This window comes from Equus caballus, chromosome 23 (genome assembly GCF_041296265.1).
Source record: "Equus caballus isolate H_3958 breed thoroughbred chromosome 23, TB-T2T, whole genome shotgun sequence".
NCBI classification, from domain to species: domain Eukaryota; kingdom Metazoa; phylum Chordata; class Mammalia; order Perissodactyla; family Equidae; genus Equus; species Equus caballus.
In genome coordinates, this window is record NC_091706.1 from 43,179,216 (window position 1) to 43,203,517 (window position 24,302).

Here is a 24,302-nt window from a genome sequence, read left to right on the forward strand (position 1 = left end):
TTGGGTAAAAGTTGACACGATGAGGACAATATTTCTTTTTTTCTTTCTCTTTTTCTTTTTTGAGACAATTTCTCAGATAATAATGAAAGTGGCTGTGGGAAAATTCAACTATTCTCTCCTCAAAACCTCCCCGAATTGTGCAGGAAAAATCTCTCAATAAAAGCTGATAACAACAGGAAGAGCTCTCCCAGTTGGAATCAGAGAGCTGGCTGGTTATTCTCTGTAAATTCATGCCAAGAAAAAATATGTGCAAAATCATTATTCCCCAAAGGAAAAGATTAATTCATTGATGACAGTCTATATTCTGTCATTTCATCTTTTCATACTCATGAGTTGGTTATGTTTTTTTTTTTGTTTTTTTTTTTTTTTACTTTATCAGTGCTAGGAGAACACAAATTCTATGTCCTTCAGACTGAGATAACAGTAGATAGTAGATTATTTACTAGTAGACTAAAAACATTTTGGATGATGACATTGAGGTTTAACTAAAACAAAACAATTACAGTTGTTGCTATTCTCTGGCTGGATATACACAAACCAAGAAGGAGCAATAATTAAAGGCAACTTCCTTCAGCCCAACCCCACAGCCTGTTATCAAGCCTTAAAAAAATCCTTCTGTCTTCCATTAGAGAACCGCAAGAAGGGAACACAAGGGCGTGTGGCCAAATGATAGTAATGACATGATTTCTGTAACAAACTGGAAGAATATTCAGTATCCCACTATGATTTAGAGGCTTAGTCTTTGGAGCTGTTAGTTTCATGAATTCATACTTAAGGCTAAAACTATATTAACACAAATGAGTTTTTAGCCAAGTTTCTTTTGGCCTCTGAGATTTAAACAGAATTTTTGAACCCATTCATTCTCATGTTCTATACAAACCAATTAACTCACTCAGCAATCCCTAGGGCCCTACATTCCCAGAGTCACTTCTAGCTACTAATTCCTGTTATGGGTAACAGAAAAGGGGCTTTTCCTTGATTTTCTAACCAATTCTCACAAAGATCACTCATGTAATAAGCCAACTTTCCTGAAAATTTAGGAGGCAGTGGGTTTATACCATAGAAACACTAACAACCTACAAATGAACACCAGATTCCCATGTCACTAAAGCTCTTTGGCTATGACACTATTTGGAATTGCTCATTGACCATCTTCTGCCTCGAGCTCCAGATCCTGCTGTGTTTTCTGATTTGCTTCTTTATTTTCTTCTTTTCTCTCTTCCTTGGGCTCCTGACAAAAAAATACATGCTCCTTCCTTATGTACGTCAACTTTTTTATTGTCTCCTTCCAAACCACTTACTATATGTCTGCCTTCTATAAACTATTTCCCTTAAAAAAAAAAAATAAAGTTCCATTTCTAAGAGGAACTCTTGACAGTAGCTATATAAAAAGAAATATGTATATATTTTTCTCCCCATCTGCTCCAGACATTTTTTAAAAAAGGTTTTCTTGAATGAAATCAATTACGGTAAACTTTTGTGATTTATATTCTATACATGTAACTGAAATTACAACTTCACATCATGTCATCTTAATGTATGGCCATATTAAGGGGGAAACATATATTCAATATGAAAACTAATAGTCAAATAGTAAATACAATATAATATTATTAAAAATCTGGTCAGTACATCTTTACACTTTAATTGTATAAATGTATGATGAGGCTATTAATAATACATATTGATTCATTTTTATTAAATTTTGACAAGGAATTAATTTTGCCCTAGTATAATCAATGCCCTTAAATGGAACCAAACTCGTATATGGTATTGATTTCTAGGGAGGGAAAAGTCATTAAATTTTTGCTTAGGGGAAAAAGTACAATTATCCATAACCTGAATTTTGAAAAATACTAATTCACTTTTTTCTAGAAAGAGACATGGGGGGTTTCTAGTAATATTGATTTATAGAAAATCTCATACAGGAGCATTTTTGGAGGGTAGAGGCACTTTAAAAAATATTTTGATTTCTTTGCAGTAATTTAGCTGAAAGCTTTTCCTGTACTAGGTGCTAAATAAATGTTAGTGAATGGAATACTTCGGGTCATTTGGTTGCCTGGAATAGACAACCTGGCCAAGCTAGCTAAGATGACAGCTTAAGAAAACATGAAGATGAGGATTTGGGCTGGAATACTGTCATGCATGAGACAGCTCCGGGGCCAAACTACTCTATTCAGCTCTCCCATGGGCCACATCATATTTATTCACATGTGTTCTGTGCCTGTCTTTCCAAAACCAGCTTCCATACAGTTGCTACTCCCCTATACCTGTAGTTTACACATGACTTAAGTTTGCTACCATCTCTCCGGATCTATATCTTGTAGACATCTTGTTGTATCCTACCTTCTTCTACCCCTGCTTCCAATTGACTGAGTTTTCTATTTTCTAATTAAACATTTATTAAACAGTAATATGATTGACTGACTATTTTTTTTGGTTACTCATAGGTCATACATCATCGGCAAGACTGTGTAGATTGATTTCCTTGGATTCGATGCCTGCCTGATCCCAGCAGTTGAGACTGGAGAAGTAGAGCTCACATTTTGTCAGAAGATTTCCCTTAAAAGAGAGTGTTGTCGGAAGAGTCAGTATGACATCTCTCAGGAGAACAAATAACTATGGATTGACCACTAATCGATAAAAGGTGTACGTTTTACAAATCAGACGCCAGAGAACATGCTTTCTCAGAGTCTTAAACTGAGCCATATAACCATGGCCATCTAACACACGTGGATAACATTCATGGAACAGATTTCTCTTCTCACTCCCTACCTTCCACCTCTTTCACACTTACTATCAGTCACTGAATCAAACCACCTCAAATAATTAGGTGCAGTGGCACAGCAGAAGAGGGGCATATGCAACAGGGGCTGTGCTCGGGTTTGGGGGATCATCCATCAGGTAGAATGTGCCTACTAATTAGCTCATTCTGATACACCTAACGTCATAGCAACTTCTCCCAGGGAAACCAGAGGGAGAGTATAGGGAAAATTAATATGACCTTTAGTGGTTGCTTAGAGAACAACTCCCCTTCTTTTTTTCCTCTCAATGAAGGGGATAAAAAGGCTAATTTCATATTTGCTCCCTCTCTATGGAGTTTGCATGACAGCTAGTCTGTTCCCAAGTAGAGATCAGGAGGTCCATTAAGGAAAATGATGGAGAATGACACGCTAAAAACACCAACTGGTAAGAGTATGGAGATCTGAAATATATGTTTATATCCATCATTTATTTCCTCTTCTTTCTCTGAGATGATGAAAGCCCATGGGCGGGTGTGGAGAGGGTCAGAGTATAATTAATTCCAGAAAGGGCAGGTAAAGCATTCATACTTGTTTTTCATATTCATATACATATATTCACAGTGCAGATGGCTTGAGGAAGCACTTTTTCCTCAGAAAAACAGATTGATCTATATGCCACATAGTGTATGTGCTTTTATCTGGTTGCTATCAATAACTAAAAAACAACCACATAACATATTCAAATGAGTATGCAAAACAGATACCTATTATCTCTCTGTACTAAATTAGAAAATAAATGTGATAGTAGAGGAAAGAAATTGTGTCCCATTTGTGCTGGATATGAAAACAAAATAAAAAAATAAGAAATTTTTTAAAAAAGCTTCTTTTTACTGAGCCTTCGAGTCTCTCCCTAGGACGATGCTCAACATTTTCTAGCGATGCTAAGGATAGAAACAACCAGCTCTTGAACTTTGAAGTAATTGGTTCACAGCTGTGCTTATACTGAGATGGAAATATGGAAATACATTTGTACAGAGGAAGGAATTTTTTTTTGGTAGTTGTAATGACAGAGTTGTCAAATTAAGCCCAAACTGCTGTAAGTAAAATAAATTACATGTGGAAATTCAATTCCTGATACTTTCATTGGGTGGGTACATGTGCTATGAGAGTTCTAAAAGGAACTCAATGTTATTCAAAAGTTTAGCATTAAGGAAGCACAAGTGATCTAAAGTGATTTTAAAATATTTTTGTATCATAAAAGCATGAATAGGACACCATATCAATGCAACATGGTGCCCTTCAAGCATTTACTACATGTGTGAGTTCTTGGGGAGGCACACAAAAGAAGCAAAGACTACATTTCTGGCTACAAAGATGTCTGAAATATACTCGGGAAGGCAAGATTAGCACATCTGAAAGAGGAACAATATAGAACATACAATCAGAATGGACAGATCAGCCATTCTGAAATAATCAGAAAAGGCTTTGTAGACAACATAAAATAAGGGCTTGAAAAGGTGGGTATAGAGTAACACAATGGCAAGAAGGAAGGCATTTGAGGGGCATATGTATATAAAGTGCATGCACAAGAATGTGAGCAAGTGCATGAGAAGGGGAAAGGATGGAGTAGACAGGGAGAGTGTGGCTTGTTTAGGGGAGAGTAAGAAGCTTGGCCTGGCAGAAACTAAGGTGTCCCATTGGATTGTGTTTAGAGAAAGTTACAAATAGAGCTTTAGTTCTATATGGGCTACTTGGAAACCAGGAGATATGAATCATCTTCTGCAATGCAATCATAAGTGGACTCATGTCAGGAGGGGGTGGGCAGGACTTGCCATACAATAAAAAGGCACTAGCCTGGAAATGTGAAGATCAGGACTTGATTCCAGCTGTCTGACTAACATCCTGTATAATCTCGAACATGTCACTTGGTTTCCTGACTTAGCTCACAGACAGTTGATGGAAACTTCTGACTCCAATATTTACAACTATTTTACTGTACCTTCATATGATGTCAAAAACAATACACTTTAACTAAAGAAAAACACTAATTTGTTGATGTGGTAGAAAATAATTATGGTGAATGAGATAATTAGAAAATTGGAATGTATTTCCCATGTGTATCTTTTAAGAGAAATAGTACATATTAAGTACCTGAGTGTCTAATGGTGAAGGGGAGGCAGTGCAGAGGAATAGAATATTTCAGTCCCATCAGTCCTCAAGGTTGTTCGTTCCACAGATTAGAACCTCTGTGAAAGGGAGGAACTGTGACCAATTTAGTGTTGGCTCCTAATAGTGCCTGGCGCACAGAAAGTGCTTAACTTGGTAAGTGTTGAAAGAATATGCCTAGATGTATACACCCATAATGTATACTTTGATTTAGGTTTTATTAAATTTTTTTTTTAAATTCTTAAAAGCTCATTCTAGGATGATAATTCAGTAATAGTTGCTTAAAAATAAAGCAAGCATAATCTCAGTCATACTTGTATTTCAGGAAGCTACAATTAAGACAGCTCATATACAAATTAACCAAGAAACACAAAGAACATTGACAGAACCAATAAAATAAGTGTTTGTGTTAGGTGTAAGTGACAATCCAGGGCTCAGCTGTGAGGGCGTTGCTGCAGCAAGTTCTTCTCTGCCTGTTATCAACCGCTCCTTTGTTTGCTATATTGTGGGTCACAGAGACCCAAGCTGTGTTGGCTTTCAGAGCAAGGTGTTTTGGGTACCTGTCCCATGAGTGGGAATCTTAAAAGTTGTGGTGTTAAATATGGGCTCCAAACTCCTTAGGGAGAGGCTGGTTGCCATCTTGGTTGACCTCTCCTCCTGAATATGATTCTTGATCTCTCTGTGCCTCTGTTTACTGAGTCGGTAAAATGGATCTAATCTATGGTACCTTCCTCATGGGTAGATACAAGAGATAACATATGCAGATATCTGAGCACACTGCCTGGCATACAAAAATTATTCAAAACATGTTAGCTTCTATGATTATGATTATGATTATTCTCGTCCCAATCATGTTGCTTTATTCAGAATTGCAGTGAAAATACAGATTCCCTAACGTAAGTTTAGGATAAGTAAATGATACTAGGTGAGAAATCAACTTTAGATACCTATAAATATGGGCACATGAGTCAAAAAGGTAGTAATAATAATTTTAAAAGAAACCCTTGTGAAGGCAGAGTAATTGAAAATGTGATCTTATGTTCCAGCTTACATAATGAGTAAAAGGCATCTGTTTGAAAAGCAGACTCCACTACTCTATATGCTTTTAATATATGCTCATCTTGTAGTCAACTGCAATTCTTAGACTAATCTTAATATTCCCCAATGACAAAATTGCATCAACTGAAAATTTGGTTTCTGCCTGATATTCTGTGTTAGCATTGCTATTTTAAACTCAAATAAGCAGTCTGAAAAAGCCTTAAAAAGTCATTGTCATTCCTGATCGCAATTCATATTACATTACCTGTAGAATTTCATCCCCAGTTGAATTACTCATCACCAATCTGATCATTGTTCCATAATTAGACTTTTTTGGTGAAAGATAAACTCTGAATATTAATACCAGACAACTAGATTTAGAACAAAGAACAGGATGGAAGGCAATTTTGGAATCCATCATTAGAGTTTTTAGTTTTATAGTCAAAGAAATTATTCCTCATCGTGTTTTTAGTGGGTGAACAGTCTACAACAGATATCAACAAACTCATCTTTTCACTTGTTATATGCAATAGTGAAGACGTTTTCCTACTAAATCTTCTTGAATTGATCTTCCCTGGAATAGTTTCTTAAACATGGCATTTATTTAAATTAAATTTAAATTAAATTAAATTATGAATTTATCATAAAGTAAAATAATAAATTATTTTGACCAAACGTTATACATAGCAATCACGTATTCAGTGTTTCTTTTTTAATTTTCTTATCTTTTACATACTCATTTTTGGTACAAAAAGCATAGAGGTGAATTGGACCCTGGAGACAATTCAATCCTCTCTTTTTACAAATGAGGCCCCAGGAACTTGAAAAAAGTAGATCTTTAAACTTGAAGGCAAATTGTACTTTTGTCACAAAAGATACATCTCTGCATCCAATAAAATCTAATGAGTTCAAATCCATATTCACAAGGGTGTAATAATATAGTATTTGATTACAATAATAGGGGAGCCTATAAACTTAGGCAACATCCCTTTCATAATAAAAAGAATGAGAAATCAAAGAATTTGGAACTTTGGGAAAAAGAAAATACATAAACTCAAAACCAGGATATTAAAGAGAAGACTTACAAATTCAACTCTAGGGAGCTGCTTGGAATCCAGTGTGAAATTTCAAGGTCTAAAGTGAACTACAGAGAAGGTCTAAATATCATAGTAATTTTATTTTCTAAGTTTTTATTAGGCGAATGTATGTATAAAAACCACATATTACAGCTATACACACACACACACATCTTCTGCATCTTTCATTATCATGTACAGATGGGATCTCTGTGACCTCTTCATAAGAAAAACTAAGTCAGGGTTCTGACATATCTTTTTAAAGCTACTCCCTCCACAGAGATTTACAAACCTTTGGTTTTGATGCTTTTCTGGAAAGAATGTGATGATGTTGGTCATACAGATATAAGAAGAAACCGCATTTTTTTTGAGGGCAGAATCCTTTGCCTATGTGCTCTGATACTCAAGGAAGGATGTTTCTCTATCAACTTTTGGACTGCTAACTAGAAACTGTGAACCCTAACCTTTTCATGGAGGACATGGCCTGAGTTTTTGCATATTGACCTTGCAGATAGCCTGTCCACCATCATCATCATACTGTTTATTGACATTTAGAATACATTATAATAGCTACAATTTTCTTTTGTTTACAAATATCTTTCTACAAACTAATAGTTCTTTGATGTCAAGATCTATGAGTCATTTTAGTACTTTTTTTTTAAACAAAATACACTGCTGACAAAGTCTACTAAATGGAATACAGTAGGCAGTTCTTGGGGTCACTGGCACTTTCCTCCTGCCTCTTTCCCAAAGAACTTTAAAATAGGAAAAGAGAAATATTTTGTCAGAATGCAACTATGAAATAAATAAATAAATAAGGGATTGGGATGGAAATATATGATACCACCACTGAGAAACAAAATGTGACATCATCCCCCAACCAACATAACTATAGAAACAATGTATCCATCAAAGTTTTCTCTGCAGGGGCTGGCCCAGTGGTGCAGCAGTTAAATGCTCACATTCCACTCCGGCTGCCAGGGGTTTGCAGGTTTGGACGCCGGATGCAGACATGACACCGCTTGCCAAAAGCCATGCTGTAGTAGGCATCCCATATATAAAGTAGAGGAAGATGGTGTAGGGGGGGAAGACATTTCCTCTACCCTCTCTGGGTTCCTCTGGCTGGAGAACAAATTAAATTCACATGAGACAGAATAGCAGGATAAAATTAAACAAAGCTTTATCTAAAATCTGAGGACCATAGCCCAGGGCTTTTCTTCCTGAAGGAAGAAAGGGCACCGGAGAAGTGGGGTGCACATAGTGGTTATATACCTCCAAACAGGATGTTTTACATAGGATTGAAATGTCCCTTTTACAATAGTCGCGAGACTGCTTTGTCGGCACAGTGATTGATGGAAACAGTAGATAGGTCTGCTGTCTCGCTGAACACAGCAGGGTGGTAGGTCTGTTGTCTCAAGCTGGGTGGTCACAGGTGAGCGGGATGGTCAAAGGTGAGTGCAGCAATCAGTTCCTAGACTAAGGAAAGATGCTTATGCTTGAGGAAATGCCAATGTGGGGGGGAAGTTGCACCTTTATCTTAAGGCCATTTGTTCTTGCCATAGTAAAATTTTTTTTTAAAGATTTTATTTTTTTCCTTTTTTTTTTCTCCCCAAAGCCCCCCAGTACATAGTTGTATATTCTTCGTTGTGGTTCCTTCTAGTTGTGGCATGTGGGACGCTGCCTCAGCGTGGCTTGATGAGCAGTGCCATGTCCGTGCCCAGGATTTGAACCAATGAAACACTGGGCTGCCTGCAGCAGAGCATGAGAACTTAACCACTCAGCCATGGGGCCAGCCCCTCCATAGTAAATGTTTTAAAGCAGATATACAATGCATGCTCAATGGCCACAGTCAGGCCCTTTTGGAAAAAACAAAGTCAGGCCGAATTAGGTTTACACCAAATGGCTTCCTCATGTACTCCAATATATCATATTGCTTGCCATTTCTATTTGTCAATGTATAAATGGGAGAGGCTCAGGCAGGCTGAGCAACTAGCCAAAATGGCTGAAACCACCACCTTAAGTATCATATCCAGCTAAAGACAAACGAGGATGTTGGGGGTGGGGGGAGTCAGTTACAGGAAGTTAACAGACAAGCACAATAAACAAACGCAGATTTAAGTCCTTGCCTTCCCCATTGATCAAGAGTTTCTAGAGGTAAGGTGATCTCCCCTTCTTCCGGGTACAGAGAGGGAGATATCTTTACAGATGGAAATTTGTTTACAATGTAAATGTCTCTTACAAAGGGTAAGTAAATTCTACTTTTCAGTTGCTTTCCTGTCTGCAAAGTAACCAGCCCCAAATAATCATCATGCCAAAGAGATATATCTTTGGGTGGCCAATTCTAGGCCCCCACAATGGGCATGGATGTTAGCTCAGGGCCAGTCTTCCTTGGCAAAAAGAAGAGGACTGGCAGCAGTTAGCTCATGGCTAATCTTCCCCCCCCCCCCCCCCAAAAAAAGTTTACTCTGCAGTGAAAGCTGAGAAAAGGGAAAATTCTAGACAGTTCTTGGTAGTGAGTTTCCTCTTCCTGAGGGGAGAGGGCTCTCTGCCCCAGGCCTGTCTTCAGAAAGGAAGTCTCATAGATCAATTCACAGGAGCCATTCTGATCATCTAATTCCTCTTGTCCTAATTTCATGCAGACACAGAAAATTCCTAGTCACAATTCTCTTCCCAGGTAGCCAGGGATGTTTTCCTTATAATTATATTTCTCATGTTAAATTAATAAATTAAAGTGTTGGTTTTATATACTGGTCTCTGTGAATTTGTTTAATATGAATCTACCTATAACTGATGGACAATCTGACAAATGAAATGTCTGAATCCGCAAATTTGAGGGCAAGGACTGGTTCTATGGGGACTTTCCAAAACAAACAAACGAAAAAAATGCTCCTTTCTGGAGAACTTTCTGGGCAATGAATTGGCCTTGCTTAAGGACAAACAGCTTCCTGGACAATGTCCCTTTTCATTCAAATTGATCCATATAGGACATCTCTCACCCAGTATATTATAAGCTTCTCCATCAAGGGTCGAGATTGCTTCATAATTTGTGTTTCTGCCCCTACCAGCTACTAAATAAATAGCTAGGAATTGTTATGATGAATAAAATGCAACCATAAGTAATTTTAAAGCTGCAGGATTTTATTTTCTTCATATATTCTTTTCCTTGCCAAAGAAACAGATGCATTAAGATCAGATAACTTTGATCAAAACAACATCCTATGTATTCATTCAGAAGACTATTTTGTTTCATGCATAAATTGCTCTATTCAAATGAAAAAGTACATCTGAAAAATACCCTCATACAATAACAAAGAGTCATTAAAGAAAAGCTGCTAATTTCCTGTTTATTTAGCGTTCATCAAAGCCTCGGGAGTAACACTCAGAACTAGCGCAATGAATTACTCTTATGTTAAATTTCTTGCTGTATCATATTCAGAAGACAAAGTTCAACAGAATATAGGCTTAGTTGTCTATTCTTTGTTAAGAATTCAATTATTTAGAATGTGTTTCCCTTTGGCACTTCGTTCTAAATCAGATTGTAGCAAGATGAATATAATTTTCAGACATTTTAAAATTTTTCCATAATATGTTTCTTTTCATGATGACTTTACTTTTAGCTCAAAGAAACTAAAGGAACCTAAAAGTACATTATTTTAAACAACTGTCTTTTGGTTTTGAAATTATGACTTGTAGAATATAAATATTGTCATATCTATACATACAACCCGTTTGATTGATTTACACTAACTTATTGCAAGCATGTGACTGTCCTACCAATAAATACATAACTTGTCAGGCAAAAATATGGCCAAATTCCACTATGCAATCAATTTGTCAGAATTTCTTCTGTATTACCTAATAATTCCATTCTTTCCAATGTCTTTTTCGCTTTCTCTTCCCTGCCCTCTCCCCTTCTTGGCCTCTCCCTCCTCCTTATTCTTCTTTCCAGTGCACGCTTTTCCATTACTTAAACTGGAGTTAACTTGACGAATAGCATTGTCCCATCCATCTCTATATCCAAGTGCCCGGTATAGTCCTGGCATAAAGCTGTTGCTTAAAACATGTTTATTGAATAAATAAAAAGTGTTTATCAAATGGTCTAGCAGTTTTATTCAATTATTTATATCAACTGGATAGGTAGGAAGTGCTTCAGACACATAATGAATATTTCCCTACTTAGCTAATTGTATGGTTGGTTCTCAAAAATCTTAAGATCATTGCTTGTCAACCTAATTAATTACTTTAGAATGAAAAATGCTAACCACTTTAAGGCCGTAGCAATGAAACATCTTCACGAAAGCTTTTAGTACCAAATTGGAGTGCAGTAAATATAATAATATCATTTGTTTTAGGTCAGTTTATATCAATATATAGGATCATAAATAAGAAGATTTTGAAAAATTGCTAATCTATTTTAGAAGCCCTTTATCATTCAGCGACTAACATATTCTAATTGAATAAACTGCATGCAAATTTAATTCAAAATGAGAGTAACTGTGAGAAGTCATTAGCAATACAAAGTCTCAGTAAGAGAGACAGATAAATGGCACTCTAGGAAGGAGGGAAAAATAACATTTAATTTGAGCTAATGCACTTTAAAAAAACCACAAAAGATAGTAAAGTGATACTGACCTATCAGGATGATTGATCAAGATGGGAGAAAATTAACAGCCAATAATAAATGTATGAATAAATGCCTCCCATTCAAGAAAGGAAAATAGATGTTACATCAGAGAGTCTATGATCCTACTTGCAAATACGAAAACAAATGAAAAACAGAGACTGTAATATGAAGAAACTAATTTATTTTCTCAGAGCATTGAAGACCTCTTTAGAAGTAAGTTAAACTATTTTGTGACGGTATGAATCTCTTTTTCAACCTTTTAATTATACTTATTATGTACCACAAAGAAATGGTTCAAATGTGGAAATGCCACAGGAAGCTGCAAGTAGTTGTTAACCTGAAATACATTATTCAAAGTTGTTCAGTTAATAAGATCTATCCCCATGTAATATATTAATTACCGCCAGAGACTCACTGGGTGTCTGATCACACTGTGAGGGAATATATGGTACAGAATTCAGGGTCTGTTAGGACCAAAGAGCTGTGAATTAAATAGGGTTGGCCTCAGCTGGAAAGCTGTTAGACACATCATGGGAAAACAATTATATTTCCTTACTGATAGGATTTAATACCAATAAAATTCAAAGTAAAAAGGAAATATTAAGTTAGAGATAAATATTAATTTCTTTGGTAAATGATTTTTCTTGAGCTAGTAGAGTCTTGAACAAAAAATATAGTTCTTTTATTTGACTAATCATAAGAATAAATCACCAGTGACAAAAATAGTGACAGGAGCAAATTTTGAGGCTAAATGCATTCCATTATTCTAGCAATATGTATAGTTTACGAGTTTCATTATGTTCAGTACAGAATGAGGCATACTTATAAAATCTTTTCCTATTAATAGATGGGTATAAACATGTTTTAAAAGAAAATATAAAATTCTTTGCCCACTGCTTTTTCAAATCAAGAGAGAGACAATAAAACTATAGTAAACAAGTATATCATAAAAACATATATTGCAGCTGTAGATTGTGGTCATTTAAGGAAAAGAAGGTGTTTCTGGCTTTCTTCTTGGCCCCATGGGCCTTTCACTCCTGCAGCTGTTCCATTTAACCTCCATCTGTGGGTTCAGCTTGACCCAGGGCCTTGAGATGAGTGTTACTTTAGGCAGATGAGCTCTAAAAGAAGCCCTTTATCAGAAACCCCTGACTCAGTTGCTGCTCCACTATGACCTCAGTATCTCCCCAGGGCCCAGGAGTCAGCTAGTGTCTCATCTTCTCCCTTGTGAACCCCAATTCTCATTGACTACATTTCCATCCAGTGCGTGTGTTCCAGAATAGCCATTAACAGCCTCGTTCTCTGGCACTTGGCCTGCTGATGTCAGATGGGCATCTGTTGACTCCAGGCATTTGGATTTCCACTTACTGCTCTGCTGACCCACTTTCATTGACATGCTGGTTTTGGACCTTGAGTTTAGACCTTGGGTAACAGTGCTTGTGCCCAATCTGACCTTGGACAGATCTGATTTGGCAGCTGACTTCTGGAATGATCATTTCTTGTTCCTCTTCCTGGATTAAGGAATATCTGCTTGTACTTGCAAAGGAAAATAATCATATGCAGATTGGAATAATTCTCAAGAAAGCACTTTAAGATTTAAGAAAATGCAGTCTTTGAGTAGCATGAAGATGTCAAAATTGACTTTAGTGGAGCCATTTTAAAACGGAGTCAGAGCTGCCTTTCCAAAGAAACTGCTTTGCTGTCTTTACCCTCGGACTGGGCCAAACTTTGGACTGGGTGGGTTAAAATGGCAATTGTTTTTACAAGCAATTGTTTGAGAAGTCAGCAGGAGAACAGACAACCTAATCACAAAGCCTGGGGATTGTGGACTTTCTGAAGATAGAATCAATAGTCATCAGAGTTTAGCCAGGACCAGCTGTCTGCTTCCAACTCCAATTCAAAGTCTTTGTAATACAACCTCCCCTCTTCACCTTTAAAGCCCCTGACTGTTACTCCCTAACGGGACACTCTTTGGGTTTCTACCTGAATCTACGCGCCTCGAATTGTAACTCTGAGACCTCAAATAAATTTTTTGCTTCCCTTACACTTTATGCCTCTTATTTGTTGACAAAGATGACAGGAATATTGAACAATATTCTTGTTAATAATGAAAAGATTGGGAGATGTCATGGCCAAGGGGTAGTTAAGGAATACTACGCTGCCTTTTAGAAGTCTCACACTTGGCTTATTGTAACATACTTCTATGTAGTTTTCTCCTGGGTCCCAGATTATTTTATGCCCTTTTTACTTAAAACTTAGAAAGAGGTGGAGAAGATGGTGAAAGTAAATTTGTTTACTATTTTTTTCGAGATGATGATACATGGTTGAAAGGAAAAGTGGGGAGAAAAATGCAAACAGGAGCAATGTTTGTGAATAAAACCCATTCCAAGGGAGGAGTTTGATGCATATTTTAGCTCTTTGCTTTCTAATTTGGTCAAAGAAATGGGAGACACATGATTCACTACATGTATACAGGGGGAAATAGTGGATTTGTTGCTTAAAGAAAAAACACAGCTTTTGGGGGAATACTGAGTCCTAAGGAAAACACTTCAGGAATCTTTATATACAGTTTGTTGTTTAACAAAGTTTGGTCACCTGAGTATTCATCCAAGCAGTTCCCACAAATGGCATGTCTCTGACTTTTCTTCAAATGACGTTTGAGTCTACACAACCTAGCAATATAAATAACTGCAAATATTAGAGTCTGATGCAATGGAGAAACTGTTTTTCCAGAGTCAATAAAATCTGATAAAATGTTATCTCAAAAAAGCAAGGTAACAACAAAAAAATTCCATTGGAAAATCATGCACAGGAGACACTTTGAGGATTGCAGGTCTACTTCTACAATGAAATGAAGTGAAACAAATCTACTCCCTTTAAAAATAGGGATGAAATGAAAGGGGGAAGGATGCGCCTCTTTTCTTCAATTTTCCGGCTACCGCATATTTCCTGTGTTATTTATGGCCCAATACCAATGAGAAGAGACAGGTTATGTAAATTCCTGGGAGAGCATTCCAACTTTCTTTTGGAACTTAAACTCACTTTTCTTCCTAATTGAGCTTGTACACATCAATGATGTGTATCTTAAGGTGCTGTAAATATCTCCCAGATAACCAAGAAGACTGGAAACGCCCATCTCTCAATTGGCAAGTGCATTAATTCTATGAAGAATATTTTATTACATTGGCAAGAGAGCTGAACAACTTATATCAAGAGAGTTAACTCCCTTTAATGAATGAAATATGTGTATATATATATATATATACGTATATATATATATATATATTGTATTGTGATGCTTGTGTTCAGTTTTCGTTCATGCCTAAAATTCACAAATAGAGAGAGAAGATATCTGGAAAGTCTCCACAACAATGTTTTTGTATCCTGAAAATCAGCTTAACTTTTAAAAAATTAAATTTAAAAATTTAAACATTTTATGTGGTAGACACAACCCAAAATAGGGCCAGTGATATGAACACATTTAATATTCTTTATTCTGATCAAGTTTTACATTTTATTCAAGAAGCAAAGTCTTATTTAACAGAGAAATATTTATTTGAAACAATATAATTAGGAAAAAAACCAAGAGACGTACATATGTTTTTATTTATAGGGAACAATGAATGTATATTGCTGATTCTATCAATGAGAAAAATATTTCTAGGAATTAGCTAGAAAGCCAGAGGATATTCTGAAAAAACTACTTTGCTACTAATAACAGGACGTGGGGGACTGGAGGGGACTACATGATCAGGGATAAAAATGATGTCCTAGGATTCATATATTTGGAGTTGGTAGGTTGAGCAGCCACTCGCTCGGACTCACACGCAACTACTGATTTTCCAGACAGGAGAGTGGTTCATCAAGGAAGTCTCTTGAGATGTTTTGACTCCCAAAGTGGAATTTTACAATAGCTAATTTCAGCTCAAAATATTCATGTGGGCTACCGTTATGAATATTTTTAAGCAATGATAAGAGGTTGCACTTAGAGACAGAATTTTTCTTAATCATTTAAATAGTGAAATCAGTTAACTCAGTAATAATATATTATCTAATCCATGAGCAATCTTCTGAGGCCAGCCCCTCTTCTGCATGTGCCCCTTCAGTGCTCGCCGCTCTCGCTCTTTGTGAAGCTGAGTAGTGTGAGTCCTGGGCGGAGAAGGTAGAGGCAGAGGCTGGGAGGTCATGCATCAGGCATGCACCTTGGGCCTTGATTTTGACCTCCAAATTCCCTCATCAAATAAATTTTTATTTAATACTTTCACTATACAGATTTTTAAAAAATTGCTTCCTTAGAAGTCACTTCTCTATTACAGAATTTGCATTGTCACTTTTAAACCTCTAGGGTCATCCCATCCAGCTAGATTAATATGAGGCTAAAATGATCATGGATTCTGGAGGTGCATTATCTACAGGCAAATTCCAACCCTGATACCTTCCAGTTGTATGGTTTTGGCAAGTTATTTAAATTCTCCATCCCTCAGTTTTCTCCTCTACAAAATGGGAACAATAATGATGCAACCTCAGAACGTTATTAAAAGGATTAGATAAGTTAATAGATACCAAGTAGCTGGTCCATAAACCATTGCATAAGTATTTCTACTATTCTCTAAACAGGGGCTTTGGAATATTTGAAGGTATTTCTTTATTCATTAATGCATCTGTAATATTACCAGTGGAACTCTTTCTTGAAGTAAAAATTCAGGTGAAAGTTCGACATGCAAAGGAAGTTCTGCTCTTGAGGAGGCTAGAATGGGGGCTGCCTTTGGGAAGCTCCCTCATGTGTGAATTGCCACGGACTCCTCCGGCACCCCAGAGCAGAGGTAGAAAATAAATCCCTTGAAAACAAATCTGAAAAGTAGACTATATGTCCTTAGCTATAACCTCCTAAGGTGGCTAAAGGAGGCCCGTGTTCTTCTAACACGGTGACTATGTAGATGGCATTTTTAATGAAAGAAGACATTCCTCCAGATATTCGAGAAAGGATGTTACATAGCAGACATACGCTTACCATAAAATAGCAACATGGGCGAGTCAATAACCACATGACTCACACCTAATAAAGTTCCATTTTGAGAAGAAGTAATTTAAAGAAAAGCAACCAAAAATTAATGAATGATATGTAAAACCTGCAGTTATTACCATAATAATCAAAAATATAATTACTAACACTGTTAAACAAGTCTATAATGTAATTATAAATACTTATTAATTAGTGATGCTTATTTCTAAAATTTGGAAAGATGGAAGATTTCTTTAAAGTCACTTAAAATGCCAAATAGCAGTGTGTAACTCTCTGGTTGTATATGTATACATATAAAGAACTCTATGCTCTTTAACTGTGTCTACACTTATGTTCTTTATTTATAATATTTTATAAAATGTGTTTTAATTCTTTAAAACACACATATATACATACATATGAGTGTTTATCCTAGATGGCATTCTTTTTTTTTTTAATTTTTATTTTTTTCGGATGTACATCATATTTCGAATTCTGTGTACATTACATCATGTTCACCACCCGAACACTAAGTATAGTGCATCCCCTCACATGTGACCCTAATCACCTCTTTTGCCCTCCCCCCTCCCCACTTTCCCCATGGTAACCACCAGTCCAATCTCCAATGCTATGTGTTTTTTTTTTTGTCGTTTTTATCTTCTACTTATGAGTGAGATCACATGGTATTTGACTTTCTCCCTCTGATTTATTTCACTCAGCATAATACCCTCAAGTTCCATCCATGTTGTCACAAATGGCCGGATTTCATCATTTCTTATGGCTGAGTAGTAGTCCATGGTGTATAAATACCACACTGGATGGCATTCTTATAACACGATCGTCACAATGAAGAATAACAATTCCCGTTCACTTCAACATTATATTAAATTATATTTCTATTTTCTTTTTTATCCTTCAGGGTAAAACCATTTGCTGAGTGGTTCTCCGTGTTTACATTGATGTAGAAGTTGTGTTTCTATAAAGCCTGTTCTGGCTATAAATTTTCAGTTTTCTTTAGCTATTACAGAGAATGGCAAGGAAAAAAAACAAGCAGTCTATATAGAGTTACTTTATATCACGAGACGAATGTGACTATAAGTTAAATATATAGCATCAGCTATTGGGGAAGAGGGTGAGAGCTTGATTCATGGTGCATCTCAACTCCATTAATAACTAGTTAGGTTAAATGGTGCTCTGTTGAATTTCAACACTGAGGAAAAGTGTGAGTAGTGTTTGTTGAAATTCACTTACATTGCTCTCACATAGAGAAGGCACTCCTCAATGACCGGAAGAATCAAAATCATCGTTATCTTGGATCCCAGTTCATTAGCTTTGCTGCTAAAAGCTCCCTAAGTTACTGCGTATGTGCCTTTCAGACACATCATAAAGATATCAGTAACCAATCCTGCCCATAAAGTGGCAAAACAAATTTCAGTAATGCATCACAAAATTTTATACTTCTGTTTCAGCATGCATATTCAAATCTACTTTATTTAAAAAAGCAAAAACCAAGTCTGTACAATCAAGCTAGAGAGTTGATTGAATATGTTGTTAATGCACTCTTTCAATGTTCCCCACCAAACAAACAGCATATCTAAATTTGATTTGGTAACTGTGGAAAAGAAACCAGAATGTTACCTGTTATAGAGGTGAGAACAAATTAGGTATTCTGTTCCTTTGGATGATCTCAATTTACTTAAAAAATCATTTGGTAAGAAAGCTATAATGTCTCTGGCACTGGAAGTTGTGACTAGAAAATAGTTTTCTACTTTACAAATAAATGTCTTGGCTTCACTCCAACATTTATTTTCAATAAACGCCTAAGCATTTATCTTGCAGCGGGAGACCATTATCCAGTCACAACGTTCAATTCCTTTGACATTATCTCTTAAGTAAAACAGTAACATTAAGAATAAAGGACTTGCTGATTGAAAGACTGCCTTAGTATGCTGGGTGGGTGAGCAAATACTGTGGGTGAAAATCACCCCTTTAGTCGACATTTGATGTGGAAAAAGCACAAGTTTTCTTCTCTTAAGACACACTGAGTATTAGAACTTGTAATGATCTTGACAAACTAAGAAGCCTATAAAATGAATATTCTAGCATTTTCTAGATTAAATAACATCTCTCAGATAATTTATTCTCTGATGTTATTTGGTGCTTTATGTGGCATCTCTTGAACATTTGTGTGTAATGGAGGTTCACGTGGTTTGTATTAGCTCTGAAGATCCCCACTTACTCTAACTAAGGTGTTCTTTTCATGAAAGTTCCTCTACAAGATGACAACCTATGTGTGGCTTTTCTTCTTCCAATAATCAGTTGAGATTTGGGTCTCCCTGAATTTTAATAAATTTAGGAGGCTAAACCTATTTTGATAGGAAGTGGTTTCTGAGGTGATCAGTGTCTAAGTACAGATATTCATAATCAGATTTATAGTCTGTCTTTTGTAGCCAATCACTAGTATAATTGGGGGTGGGGGTTGGATCATAGCAATCATAGCACCCTTAAAAAGAAGCAATCTATCTTGAAAAATCAAAACATCAGTGGGGATGGAAATACATTTAAGAAAAACCAAATTTCCTAGACAAAGATCTGATCGTATCACTCTTCTGCTTAAATATTTTGCTTAACGAACACCCTGCCATCTGTTAACTCACTTCAGAACTCCTCAATGTAGAATGGCAAGGTGCTTCTTAACATAGAATAACAAGAAGCGTCAAGGACTAGCTTAAATTTACTGGTCTACTCCTTCTTTGGCAGAGCACTAGCAGACCATCAGCCACCTCACTGTCACCCCTTATCTTGGACACGTGCCATAAGCTGCTATTTTTCTCTCCATATAGGGAATATTTCAAATAAGCTTTAGGACAAGCCCCCTTGGCTCCCAACAAGACCACTGCCGCTGTTAGGGTAGCATAGAAGTGCCGCTTAACTTATTTATATTTCTGACTTTGGAACCTTGTTCAAAGCATAGTAATTTTGACTTTCTGTGGGTCAAGCTCTGAAATTGGAATTGTTTTTATTTCCATAATTGCTTTTTTTTTTTGCGTACTAAAGTTTGAGAATCACTGCTTCATGACTTTGTTCAAATTCTTTTTCCTTCACAGAGCCTCCACTCATCACCTTCAGTGCTAATGATATTTCTCTTCCTTGATTTCTAGATCAATTTGTATATACCACTTAAGTGACACCTATCACACACTTCTCTGTGTTATATTTATTTGCAAATATGTCTGATCACCTCTGGAGATGAGATCAGCGTCTCTCATAAATGAGCATTTCTGCAATACTCAGCCTGGAGCCCACACATTGTAGAAAGTCATTTCATAAACACAGACATATAAAATGGCAGCATTGTCTGGATTCAACATTAAAATTACAGGGATACCCTGAGGTCAAGGCTACCTAGCATCAGGGTAGGTGTCATCCTGGTCCCTGAAATTCCTTTTTCAGAAATTCCTTTCAGCCATACAAATGCATAAGAAGGTAGAGATGAAAAGGGACCCAGGAGCTATGCTGCAGAGTGGTTGTGAATCCTGTGTTGATCTAAGAAAGCCCACATTCATCCTTACAGACAGCATGGTAGCCCTCAGGCTGCCATATTTCTAGGACAGGGCACTATGTAAAGCATGAAACTCATCAGGAAGTAAACCAAAGTCGTATGTTCTCAGGTGCTATCTAATACACCTGATTTTGCAGACAGTTCAATGTTGGGAGTTAGCAAACCAGGGTTGGCCAGGTAAAATGACAAATGTTTTTTATTTAACAAAAATCTCAGTGGTACAATAAGACATAAAGAAATGTTCTGGTGAAAGTTATCATGACCATCATCACAAATGAGGAAAGACCATTTCCCAACGCATAAGCTTACACTGAAATATAAAAATTAACCATATAAAACTTGTTAGGTATCATTGTACAGATGCTTCTATGGATAATGTCCAAGATAAAATGCATAAGGTTCCTATGAAAATCCTTGGCAAACATCTCTTTTTGGTCTTAGCATCATCAAAGATGTGCTTCTCCTGAACAAGCAGTTCATTTTTATCATAGGGAAATAATAAACCTTAGACTGGAGTCTAAGATGTTCTCACCTTTCTTTGGACAATTGGAAAGCTCAGCAGCCAATGGGCAGCCTAACTCTTACAAGTGCAGAGGTGTAGAGTGTGGATTTCTGCACGCTAATTTAATTTCTAGCTCTATTTTTGCACTTTAAGGCCCCTTGTTCTGACTTTCTCAACAGTGTGATACATCCTTTGGTATTGTATGAATCTTTTTGAAACACTCTCCAAACTCTTTGTGTAATCAGCTGGGATTCAAACGAAAACATAATGCCAAATTATTTGCTTCCCCTTTTGTGTCAACATTCTAATTTCTTCTGACCCCTAGACAAAGCGTCATGGTCTCATTCTTCTATTTTAATTCCAATACAAGTCGGTCATAAATATCTTTGGTGATGAAAAACTTCATATCTCTTTTACAAAGCATTTGCCTCAGAGAGGGACTAGAAAGAGGTCTATACTGTACTTCATTCTAATTAGTCTTTTATTTTGAATGCGGAGTTGAAAATATCAGATTTGAAAAGGATCTCTAGAAAAATACTACGGTATCATCTAAGCTGAGCATAAAGCATCAACTTATAAAACAACAATAAACATCTTATTAAAATAGCAAAAGGACAATATCCTTCAGATGACTAGGTTAGCCAATCTCAATCTTTTAAGATCCTTTTCTGAACTATGTGTCCAGCTGTCATCAAAAATGAACTCTGATGATCTTTCAACTTCAGTGCTTCAGGTAATCTTTTTTTTCAGGTTGCAAAGTCATTTCTGTGAAAGATCGCAGGACAACTGGTACCCTAAAGTCAATTCTCAATTACCTTTGGCATGAGAGATTGGATTACATGGACATTTGTTGACAATTTCCAGACATCCCTCCATCAGTTCTCTCAATACCTTCCATCATCAAGCTTTGCTCAGAAGGGCTGCCAACAAGAAGCAAAACGTACAGATTTGAGTTGTACCTCATTTCACTTCTGCAGACTTACAGAGGAAACTGAAATTTCTAAAGATATCTTGTAAAAAACAGAGCATGAAGGGATGAAACAAAAGTAAAGCAAACACAAAATAGCTGGCACTTGAATTTCTGAATATAGCCTGCACTGGGACATGTACTAGAAGAATTCAAATTGATTAATAAACGTTTGTTGAGCTTGCCTAGAAAGGAAAGGAGGAAAAGAAGAAGGCGCTTGGGAAAGAGAACAATAACGTTGCATTCTATCTATTCTAGTTCTTCAAATCACAAAGGACACACTATCTGAACTTCCTTTCAGGTGTTCAGGTGAACCTCACTAGATGGGAGGCGTTATCAATCAGGGACACAAAATATAAAGCCTAGAAACACTGGCACAAAAAATATTTTTCAGTGGAGCAAACAAGGCACCTTGGAGAGACACGTGTTAGCTGGAGAATAAAGAGCACTGAAGAGCTTGTCTTATTTTCTCTTTTCAATTTAAAGAGGACTTGTGGGCTGCTGATGTCTTAAACATGTATTCTAATGTATGTATGTGCAACAGATTATAAAGCATAAGAGTGTAGGTTATGCAGTTGGTCAGCTGGGTTCATGGTTTGGCTCCATCTGTCATTTTGGATTTGTTGCTTAAACTCTCTGTGCCTCCATTTCTATATCTGTCAAATGGAGATAATACAAATACCTCACATAGCCCAATGAGCCTATGTGAGTATTAAATGAGGTAGCCTGGCATATAATAATATTTCAATAAATGAGAGCCATATTATTCTTATTAGAATGGTATCATAATGCTGATATACAGAAAACAGAAAATATCCGATAATCTTATTGGAAAGATAATCCTTGATAATAAAACAAGAACAAACAATCAGTCAAACAATAAAACACCCTAATATATGCATTTGTTATAAAAATGCAAACCATGCTGTAAAGTAAAAATGTAAAGCAAAATCCATCTTTCCATCTTTTCCCTCCATTGTCAAGAGTTTCCTACGAGGTTTTTCAGTAAAATGTATAAATAGCTATTAAACATTCTTTTAACTATTTACATAAAAGTGATGATACTCTCCATTATATACATTTTTATGCATCTTGCTTTTTGTCCCTCACATAATAACATATCTTTGGGAGCTTTCCCTTTGGGCACATTCAGTGCAATCTCACTTTCTAACAATTGCATAGTGTTCCATAGTACTTATGCAAAATAATTTAACTAACCAACTGTACATTGTCGGAAATTTATGTTGTTTGGGTAGGTGATAAACACAAATAATACTACAAAAAATCTATTTAAAAATTACTTAGAGTGCTTCCTTGAAAAATTCTTATGTCATATTCTTAGGAGCAGAATTTCTGGATCAAGATTATGGACCTTTGAAAATCTGTCATCGTGAAAACGCCCTCCAAAGATGTGATGGCAAACCCGCATCAACACCCTCACCTGCATCTGAGAAGTCTTGCCCTGGGAGTCACTTGAACCTTAAATTTTGCCAAACTGGTCATGAAGAAGTTTATTTAGGGCTGATTAACATTCTAATTTGATTTTTCTACACTGGCTAAGAGGAAACAATGTCTTGATTGCAAAATATCTTGTGCTATTGTCCTTTTTGTAAAACGACAAGCATAGTAAAAATAGTAGTTATTATCAAACTGGGTGTCTTTGTTTCTCTGCATGGAAGGATTTTCAAACATCATTCTCTTTCTTTTTTTTTTTAAAGTTTATTTTTATTTATTTATTTATTTTTTTTTTTAAGGGAGATTAGTCCTGAGCTAACATCTGCTGCCAATCCTCCTCTTTTTGCTGAGGAAGACTGGCCCTGAGCTAACATCCATGCCCATCTTCCTCTCCTTTATATGTGGGATGCCTGCCACAGCATGGCTTGCCAACTGGTGCCATGTCTGCACCAGGGATCCGAACCCGCAAACTCGGGGCCTCTGAAGCGGAAGGTGCGAACTTAACTGCTGTGCCACTGGGCTGGCTCCCATTCTCTTTCTTCTGAGATGTTATGGTCAAGAATAGTTAATATCCCTTCTCTCTCACTTTCAAAATATTTCTTTCTTTCTAGGATTAATATAAACATACAGAGATACAACTATACAACTACACACACACACAGAGACATACACTGGAAGACCTCTACTATCAAGAAACAAAGCACAGCTATTCAGTGCGTTTAACTACAAGAGTTACTATTTAAAGGAAACCTAACAGATTAAGGATTTAGTAAAGGTAAATTGCAAATTTATCTGAAGGGTGTTAAACCACTACAAATATGGAATAAAAGCCAATACACGTACAAGTGACATTTTTTGTCTCTCTCTCAGTGGATTAAACAGATTCCTCAAAATTGAGGTTATTCGTTAAAATTCCCCAGTAATCTATATTTAATACCTAAGCAAATATATTAAAATTTTCTCCTGAAAATCGTAAAAAAGGACTTCATTTGTTTTCATGAAATTCTGCATTGATTCAGTTCCTGGAACCAGTTGGGAGACAAAGATTTTGCTCTGTTGCCTTCACACAAAAATGGCTGGTTAGTCTTTCTTTGTATATTCAGCAGGTTTCTAACACATTCAGAAAATAATACTTGGAAGTAAAAGCCAACTTGGAATAATTTACC

At 36.4% G+C, this 24,302-nt stretch overlaps 1 protein-coding gene across 44 annotated transcripts in view; it reads right to left on the minus strand.

Moving 5' to 3' along the window:
* The window catches only part of PTPRD (protein tyrosine phosphatase receptor type D), a 2,083,106-nt gene that overhangs the window by 887,708 nt on the left and 1,171,096 nt on the right, over positions 1-24,302 (minus strand). The window lies entirely within an intron of this gene.